This window comes from Eschrichtius robustus, chromosome 9 (genome assembly GCF_028021215.1).
Source record: "Eschrichtius robustus isolate mEscRob2 chromosome 9, mEscRob2.pri, whole genome shotgun sequence".
NCBI classification, from domain to species: domain Eukaryota; kingdom Metazoa; phylum Chordata; class Mammalia; order Artiodactyla; family Eschrichtiidae; genus Eschrichtius; species Eschrichtius robustus.
This window is the reverse complement of record NC_090832.1, coordinates 115,901,006-115,910,721: the sequence shown is the minus strand read 5'-3', so window position 1 is coordinate 115,910,721 and position 9,716 is coordinate 115,901,006. Positions and strand designations below refer to the sequence as shown.

Sequence of the window (9,716 nt, the reverse complement as noted above, 5' to 3'; positions counted from 1 at the left end):
TCCTTTACCTCCGCTGAACTGACGGTCCATTGCTGTGAAGTCACCTCTGCCTCCGCCCGCAGCTGGGTCTTTTCCTGCCACACTTTATTAGGAAGGTGAAACAGACTCTATGTACAGGACACATCGGTGTCGGGGGTGAGGGGCTCGCTGGAGTTTCTACAAGGAGGCCCAGGGCTGGAAGAAGGGCTCCTGTCCATCTGGTGCCTGGAGAAGGGCCAGGTGCAGCCCCCTACTCAATTCCTTCTTGCTTGTCTTTGATGGCCAGCCGGACGCGCTCTTCCAGCAGGGCGAGCTCACGGAGGAGGTCTGCGACGGCATGGGTGAAGGCTGGCATCCAGTGTGGTCAGCACACGGATGAGGGTCTTGTGCTGCAAGGCATGGGGGACTTTGTAGTCAGCAAACAGCACCTGGGGGGCCTTCAGCAGCTGCGATCTGATGATGTTTCCTAGCGCGTGGTCTTCCTTGTTGGAGGTGAACAAACAGGCATCGGGTGCCTTGATCTTCTTCTCGCCCTCGAAGAGCGAGAACAACTCGAAGGCGGGAGAGGCGTTCATCTCAGCATCGCAGCAGCCTCGGAAGCCGCAGCTGCCGCCGCTGCCACGAGAACTAGACTTGAAGTGGCCGCAGCATCTCAATCAGGACCGTGGCCTGGCGCTCGGTTAACAAGTGTAATTACAGGTGAGCACTGATCTATTTACGTAACAACCTGAAAGTGATACGAGATCTCCAGAGTGCTTCCAAATGATCCAAAATAGTTCATCCAATCGAGGGTGCTAGTTTGTGTAAGATGTGTCTGAACGCTTTAAAGGAAATTTTAATATGAGCAAAATGTAAGAGTTAAATATAAAAACAAAAACAAAAGAATATGCAGAGGACTCTTTGTACAGTTTTGGTCAAGGGAGAGACCTTAAGATAGGTAGAAGACTTAGAAAGAAACGCAGTTATATTCAACTGCCTTTGAATATATATATTTTATATATACATATATATGTATGTAAAACATATATAACATAAATATGCATATGTATGTATAAAACATAAATGTAAATATGTTTTATAAATATGTATATGTATGTATAAAACATAAATGTAAATATGTTATATATGTAAAACATATAACATAAATATGTATGTATAAAACATATATGTATGTAAAACATATATATATGTTTTAAATATATATATATTTTATAATATAGAGAGAATGTATATATACATTCTCTCTATATTATATAGAGGGACTATATATGTTCTATACTCCCTAAAGAACACTACCTGTATTGTTGTTTTAGTTGGGTTGGGCTAGACCACAAGGACCAGATACTGACCCGCAAATCTCAGTAGTGTAACCCAGTAAAGGCTTCCTTTTCACTCACATCCAGTCTGATGCCATCGGGAAGCTTCCCCCGCCTGTACCATCAGCAGCACCAGACTCCCCGGCCACTGCAGCAGGGAAGGGATGAGGCCGTGGGCAGCCTCGGCCCAAAGCCAGCCCTGTGCCTTCTGCCAGAGTGGTCGTCTAGGCAAACTGAAGGCTACTGCGTAAGGCAACTTACCCAGCTGGTTAATAGCAATTCTCATTTTCTAAAACACATAAGGGCATATAACTTTATTTTGCTTTTCTTTTCTTCTTCATTTTATTGAAGTAGAGTTGATTTACAATGTCAAGTTAGTTTCCGATGTACAGCACAGCGATTCAGTTATATATGTTCACATATATATGTACACACACACACGTGTATATATTCTTTTGTAGGTTCTTTTCCCTTATAGGCTATTACAAAATATTGAGTATAGTTCCCTGTGCTATACAGTAGGTCCTTGTTACTTATCTATTTTATATATATATAGTAGTGTGTATGTGTTAATCCCAACCTCTTAATTTATCTCTCCCCCCCTTCCCCTTTGGTAACCATAAGTTTGTTTGCTATATCTGTGGGTCTGTTTCTATTTTTATATAAGTTCACTTGTATCATTTTTGTGTGTGTGTGGATTCCACATATAAGTGATATCACGTGATATTTGTCTTTCTCTGTAAGGACATATAGCATTAATAGTGAATACAATTTCACTCTACCCTACACACAGTTCTGAAAGATACTTTGCTAAAATGTTTTAAGCCCAGACAGCTAGCATTAATGTTATTAGTAAGTATTATTCACCAGAAATCGCTTGAAGTCTATTATATTTATTCAATCAGTTCACACCCCCAGCAGCTGGGTAGCCAGCATACTTCACTATAGTTGGAGGATGTTACTTGTTTGTTTGTTTGGCTTATGTGATGAGTTAAAATTTTCATCTGATTTTTGTGTAGTTGGCACTTCTGATTCACTAGTGAGGAAGAAAATCTTTATAGTTTATTTTCTTTGTTTTTTTTTTTTCATTTATAACTTGCTTTTTCTTTTAGCAGTCATTCGTATATTAGGAAGAGCAACTTGTTATGTCTTCTGATAGTATTCTAATTGCATATATTTTTCCCAGTTCACTGTTTTGCATAAGATATGTATTAAATACATACATACATGCACATATATGTGTGTGTATATATATATATATATATATTTGTATTTCTATAGAGAGACAGGTTAAATATAACTGTGTTTTCTAAGTTTCCTACCTACTACCTTAAAATCTTCCCCTTGACCAAAACTTTACAGATATTCTTCTACATATTTTTTCTTTTTTTTTTAGTTTTTATATTTTATTCATATTAAAATTTCATGTAAAGACAGAGTCAAGGAGGAACCTCTAGAAGGCAGTCACCCTTTTAATTTCCAGGATTTTCACCCACATCTTCATGTCACTCCTTGCCCCCAGGTCATTTCTTTCTAATCAAAATACATCTTCTAAGTGTTTCCATTAGTATATTTGGAAATAGCAAACCACTTTTCTCTTATAATAGTCCAGAGAAATTTTTCTTGACTTTCCTCAAATAAATTTAAAAATTTTAATTCAACAAGCACTTACTGTCTACTGTTGTCTTCTCTGTGTCCAGTGTTGGGGAAACATTGCCAGAGACACAAAAATGGGTTTATGTGACACAATGATTTCCTGCAGGCCCTTCCAAACTCATCAGATGAGATGTGACACCTGAAACCAAGACTCCACCGAGTTTACAGAGTTAAGCTTTATATTAAGGGGCCAATTTTTCATCCTCTAATCATCATTTGGAATTCGGTGGTGGGAAGGGTAATGGCAAAAGAATGTCGTATGGGGGAAGGGATTGTCTTTTCTGTCCTCTTGCAGGAAAAATAAAATAAAATCTAATTTTCACTTCCTTTTTTTTTCAGTCTGTATGTGGTTTAGAGGAAGGAAGTGTTTAGGGGCGAAATCAGTTTCCTAAAGTTTTTAGAACCAAAACACTTAGGAGACTGGCTTTTTCTTTTGCTAAAACAACAACTGCAAACGGATATTTATATAAAGAGTTCGGTCAAACCTAACAACTTAAGAGCTTATTTTTAGATTTCTGCTTGGCCAAGGGGGAAACATGATAAATGAACCTTATGTTCTTAAATGGGCAAGCAGTTGAACTCAAAATATTTGAGCAATCTGACAGAAGTCACCAAAGAACACAGCTTCCTTAGGCATTGTTAGAAATCCCCAAACAATGACCCTATTACCACTGCTTTCTTTTTCTTCTTTTTTTTTAAAACTTACTTTCAGTTTTAGTACTCAGGATCTTTTTAATAGTTTTGAAGATACCAAAACAAAAGGAATAAAGATTATGTAAACATAGAGATGTAAATAGAAAGTCCAGTAACTCTGGCTGAGCAGGCACAGGGCTATGCTCTCCACTATCGAGGGCACCAGCCACGCATGGCTCCCAACCACGTGAAAGGTCCTAATGGAGCCGTGCAGAAGTGATAACTCCTGAAGTATGAAAAGAAGACTATCTTCTGTGATTACATATTGAATGGTAACATCTTAAAGATGATCAGTTAACTTAAATATATGATTAACATTAACTGCACCTTTGGGGGAGGGAAGGATCAGGAGTTTGGGATTAGCAGATGCAAACATATAGAATGGATAAACAATAAGGTCCTACTATAGAGCACAGGGAACTATATTCAATATCCTGTGATAAACCATAATGGAAAAGAATATGAAAAAGAAGGTATATATACTGAATCACTTTGCTGTACAGCAGAAATTAACACAGCGGGACTTCCCTGGTGGTGCAGTGGTTAAGAATCTGCCTGCCAATACAGGGGACACCAGTTCAAGCCCTGGTCCGGGAAGATCTCACATGCCACAGAGCAACTAAGCCCGTGCAGCACAACTACTGAACCTGCGCTCTAGAGCCCATGAGCCACAACAACTGAGCCCACGTGCCACAACTACTGAAGCCCACAAGCCTAGAGCCCATGCTCCGCAACAGGAGAAGCCACTGCAATGAGAAGCCCATGCACAGCAACGAAGAGTAGCCCCCGCTCGCCGCCAACTAGAGAAAGCCTGTGTGCAGCGATGAAGATCCAACACAGTCAAAAATAAATAAATTAATTAATTAAAAAAAAGAAATTAACACAGCATTGCAAATCAACTATACTTCAATAAATTTTAAAAATTAATTGCACTTGTTTCCTTTTTTTTTTGAAATGTGACTACCAGAACATTTTAAATGCATATGTGACTCAAATTCTTTCTACTGGGTAGCCATGTAGTAGGACAGTGGAATTAAGAGCAGGGCTCTGAAGTAAACCTACCTGGATTTAAACCAGACCACAGATGTCCCAGCTGTATGACCTAGGTCAAGTTAGGTGGACAATCTGTGCAAGTTGTGTGTTACGTAAATTGTGAATGATAAAATATTCCATCTCTCATAGGGCTGAGTGAGGATTAACTGATCAGAGCCTGGTGCAAAGCAAGAGCTCACTAAAGCTCGGTTCTGTTATTCTTACTTCAGAATCCAGAAGAGTGAGAGAGATTTTTCTGCATGAAGAAACTCTCAAAAGGAATGGAAAAAATAAGTTAAAATCAGGAATTTGCTGAAGTGATGCTTCCCCTCTCCCCCTTCCCCATCCTCCTGCACAGCCAGTTTATTGTACTGAGAAGAAATCAAACCATCCTTCCAAAAATGGCGCATATTCAGGATTTGTAGATTCTCTAATTAGGTATGTTGGACCCTCCATAGCTTGACCCAGTTCTCTGAGGCGGCCAAAGCAATTACACAAAACTGCAGATGTTTCCTTTCTATGGGCACATCTCATATACATATATACATGGATCTGACTTTAAAAAATTAAGAGCATGTATCTGATGCCCCTGAAATCATGGGTCGTACCCTGAAAACAGCAGTAATAGGTACTTCTGTTGAGCTCTTGCTACGTATTTGCATCACCCCTCAGGGCTTTGCATGTTCTTTTTTCATTTAAATTTACACCACAGCTCACTGAAGTGGGTATTATTATTTTCTCCATCTTATGGTGAAAAGGTATCTCAAAAAGGGCAAGTAATTTCCCGAAGTCACATAGTCAGTGGTGGGCAAGGATTGATTCTCACCCAGGTCTACCCGTGGACAGATATTTCCAGGGGGTCTTTTTATTTCTCAGACAACTGTCAATAGGTCTGCGTAGCACAAATCACAGCCCTGTGGAGAAAAAGAAACGCCCTCAATCTATAGCAAAAATATCAGATTAGTGAAAAAGGAATACTTATTAGAGTCATCACATTGTTTCTGCCTGAACATGACTTCAGAAATTCTTTTCAAAATTTCCTGTCGTCCACTCAGCATGATGTCTTTGAGGGAAAGCCCAGAGTCACTTACCTCTGCTGTCACACCACATAACCCAGCACTGAGCACTGAGTGCCTACTTAATGATTGTTGAATGAATAAGTGTGTGATTACGTGTGCCACTAGCCAGGGCTTGTCATCAGAAGCTCAGAACACAAACGTCTTTTGAGTGAGTATTTATTCAATTCTCCCAATTATGTACATAACAAATACCATTCTAAATCCACAGGAGAGAAGTTGAGTCATTACATATAATGGATGCTTTAGGACATTAGGGCTTAATTCCCTCTTGGAACCCCACGGAGAATCATACTCAGATTAAGCCATAGTCATTGAGGGCCACCTTAACTTCAGTCGGGGGTGACAAACTACAGCCTGGGATAAATGTGACTCATACCCTGTTTTTATAAGACTTCTGAGCTAAGAATGCTTTTACGTATTTAATGTTTTTTTTGTTTTTTGTTTTTTGTTTTTTTTAGTAAAGGAGTATGCAACAGACCATATGTGCCCTGCAATGCCTAAAATACCTACTCTCTGACTCTTTGCAGAAAAATGTTGACCCCTGCCTGAGGTCAAAGTGGCTCTATATTCAAGTGGAGTAGGATTAACTTACCTGGAAACATTTAGAAAGCCCTCTATGATCTGTGGTCCCCAAACTCTTCCCTACCAATCTAACCTCAGACATAAAATTCTTATCTGCTTTCATTGGTACAATGGCACCAAAACAACAGCCTTGTCACCTTCATCCTCAACCAAAGGCCCCTGTAAAAAGGCATGTGTCCCCCAGCAGCTCGGCCTAGAGGGTGATGTGATGCCTTGGGCTTTGAGTGACATGAGTTCCAATCTCAGCTCTTATTAAGTGTTGCTTGTTGGGTGAGAAAATGGAGCATGTCAGTTTCCTCATTCACCAGCCATAAGGACAGTAGACTCCATCAATAATGCTTCTCAGTATTCAGTATGTGTATTGGTCATCTACTGCCATGGAACCAATGACCCCCAAAAGTAGTGGTTTAAAAGAAAAACTGCAACAGCACTTACTATGTCACCATCTTGTGGTTCAGGAATCCAGGCATGGCTTAGCTGAGTTCTCCAGCCCAGGGCCTCTCACGATGTCAGTGAATCTGCAGTTCAATTGGGCTGAGACCTGACTCCAAGCTCTTCACGGGTTGTTGGCAGGATTCTGGTCCTTGGCAACTACTGGTTAGAGGCTGCTCTCAGTCCCCTCCCCAGGGCCTTCCCATAGAGCAGCTCACAACAAGGTAGCTGGTTTCATCAAGCTGAACAAGAGGGAGTAGGAAAACTCAGCAACACAGAAGCCACGGTCTTTTGTAAACTAATTTCAGAAGTGACATCGCATCACCTCTGTTGTAGTCTATTCATCAGAAGCAAGTCTCTAAGTCCAGCCCAGGCTCAAGGGGAAGAGCTTACACCAGGGCATGACCATCAGTATGGAGGGCTGCCCTACATCATGACTGACACGGGGCAGGGAAAACAAAGCGTGAATCCAATTGGCCGGGTGGGACCAGAGAAAAGGCGAAGCCCAGTGGTGCATCTCAGGAGGACATGTGCTGAGCGTCACAGCTCTGAAATATAACAGAAGTGAACACACTCTCTTGTTCTATGACTTACAAACTTTGCATCCCTGGACAAGTGACTTTGTGTCTCTGAGCCTTTGTTTCCTCAGCTGTAAAATGACGATCATAATACCTACCCTGCAGAGTAGATGTAAAGATTAGATTAGATAAGAATAGAAAGCACCCAGCCCAGAACTTGGCATACGGTATATGGTCACTAGCAAGTTATTATTTTCCTTCTTACCCACTAGTCTATCAAACTAGCAGTCAATACTTTTCAAATCTCAAAGCTCTGGATGAAGAAAATGACACCCAGGAAGGATGCTTCAGAGAAAACCGCATTGCAATAAAAATCAGACCTTACATCAGTTTTGCACTTTGCACTTAAAGTGTTTTCATGTGTTTATTTTACTTCCTCCTCACAAGCCCTGTGTGGGCAGCTTGCAGCTTACCTAGACTCATATTTGTAAAATGGGAAAACCAGGAAACAGAAAGATTACATGACTTACCCAGGATTGTGCAGTAAAACAGTATATAAGGAAAAGAGCCCTGAAAAGATGGGGAGGGGACCAGGGGCGTCTGGTGGTTCCAGGACCAAGGACAGGCTGGTGCCAGGAGTCCCAGTGAGTCAGGGGGCCATGTCGTCAGGAATCCTGAGGGTCCCCCAAGCCAAACAACAGAGCAGACTAAAGAGTCAGCAGCCAGGAAGCAAGTGGCAGTCAGGGCTTGCCCAGACCAGAGCTCAGAGCAATTTCATAACAGAAAAAAAAGGCAGTCAGGAAATAACCAATCAGCGAATGCAGAAGAGCGAGGTTGGCAAAGGTCAGGAGGTGAGGAGTCGGGGGTCCTGGATGGAGAGCAAACAAAGGGGACTTGGCAGCCGAGGGAACTTCAAGTGGAGATTTGATTGCCAAGCAGCAGCCAGGAGGGCGCTGGGACGGTGGCATCCCTGGGGTGACAGGCTTGGAGAGGTCATGACCGCAGGCTGGTGAGGGGGCGGGGAGGGGAGGGGGCATACCATCTTTCTTGATGGTAACCCTGTTCCGGAGCCGACTCATCTGATGACACCACCAGATTTGTATGTTAGAAAACTCAGCTGGCGTCAGAAAAAAGGATGGAATCATGAGAGAAAGATTTCAAACAAAATAATTTATTCCCAGAGAAGGATCTGAGAAGAGGCTGTACCAAATCAAAACCATCTAATTGTAGGCACATTTTTCCACTGAATGCTTCCTACCTGGTTCCACTGTTAACGCACTGTTAGTGATTCCTGTCTATTTTAGGCTAGAAACCACTTTAATGGGTACCCTGGATTGTGAATCCTCTTCTGGATGTGAGGAATTACGATTCACTTCACTTATTCACTAACTTCTAGAGACACATTGCACTGGGGTTTGACGGCCACTGGATCTTTTTTTTGTGATTTAGAATTAGGTTTATATTCTATTTCAGAAATGATAACTGAAAGAGAGTTTGTTTTTATGGAAATAATGAACCAGAGAAGAATTTTTTACCATTTGTTAGTGACATCTGCCAGTCTGCTTGTCAGTGCATGGCAGCAGATACCTTTCTTGCTTTATAGAAATGACAAATTTAAATATGACTTCATTTTAAAATGCATTGGTAAGGGAAGGAGATACATATCACATGTGTCACAAGCACAAAAGAGCAGAAGAGGGCTATACCTGACTCTTTTTACACAGCCTCTGCAGGCTTCTTTTGCAGTAAGAAAGAGAAGGTATGGAAATTACCAAATGACACATGACAGCCAGCTGCCATTCATAGAGCTGAATACATAATTCTGTGGCATTAAAGAAAGGGGTGTGTGTGTGTGTGTGTGTGTGTGTGTGTGTGTGTGTGTGTCTGTTGGGACAAATAGTGTCACGATGTTCAGAAAACAAAAATAACATCATGGACCCATGATTTATGCCACAGATGATCTCAATTTTTGTTTTTTCCCAATTAGTTTCTTAATTTCCAGAACTAAATACCAGCTCTTGATAATGGATGCTGAATAGTAATCATGAGTGCTGTTCACCAAGAATTTCTGGTTCTCTTTCCAAGCACGAGATAGGACAGTAGTTTCCTGTCCCCCTGAAGTTAAAAAAACACCCATGGAGGGATGGAGAGGGAGTTTGGGGTTAGCAGATGCAAACTAGTACATATAGAATGGATAAACAACAAGGTCCTACCGTATAGTGCTATAGGAACTATATTCAATATTATGCATTATTCAAAGCATAATGGAAAAAAATATGAAAAAGAATGTATATATGTTTAACTGAATCACTTTACTGTATGGCAGAAATTAACACAACATTGTAAATTAACTATATCAATAAAAAATAAACAATAAATTTTAAAAAAGCACCCATGTGACTCACTTTGGTCAATGAAGTATAAAAAAG

At 40.9% G+C, this 9,716-nt stretch overlaps 1 pseudogene; it reads right to left on the bottom strand.

Moving 5' to 3' along the window:
* Window positions 1-229: 229 nt before the first annotated feature.
* Window positions 230-554, bottom strand: LOC137769490 (DNA-directed RNA polymerase II subunit RPB11-a pseudogene; annotated as a pseudogene).
* Window positions 555-9,716: the final 9,162 nt, after the last annotated feature.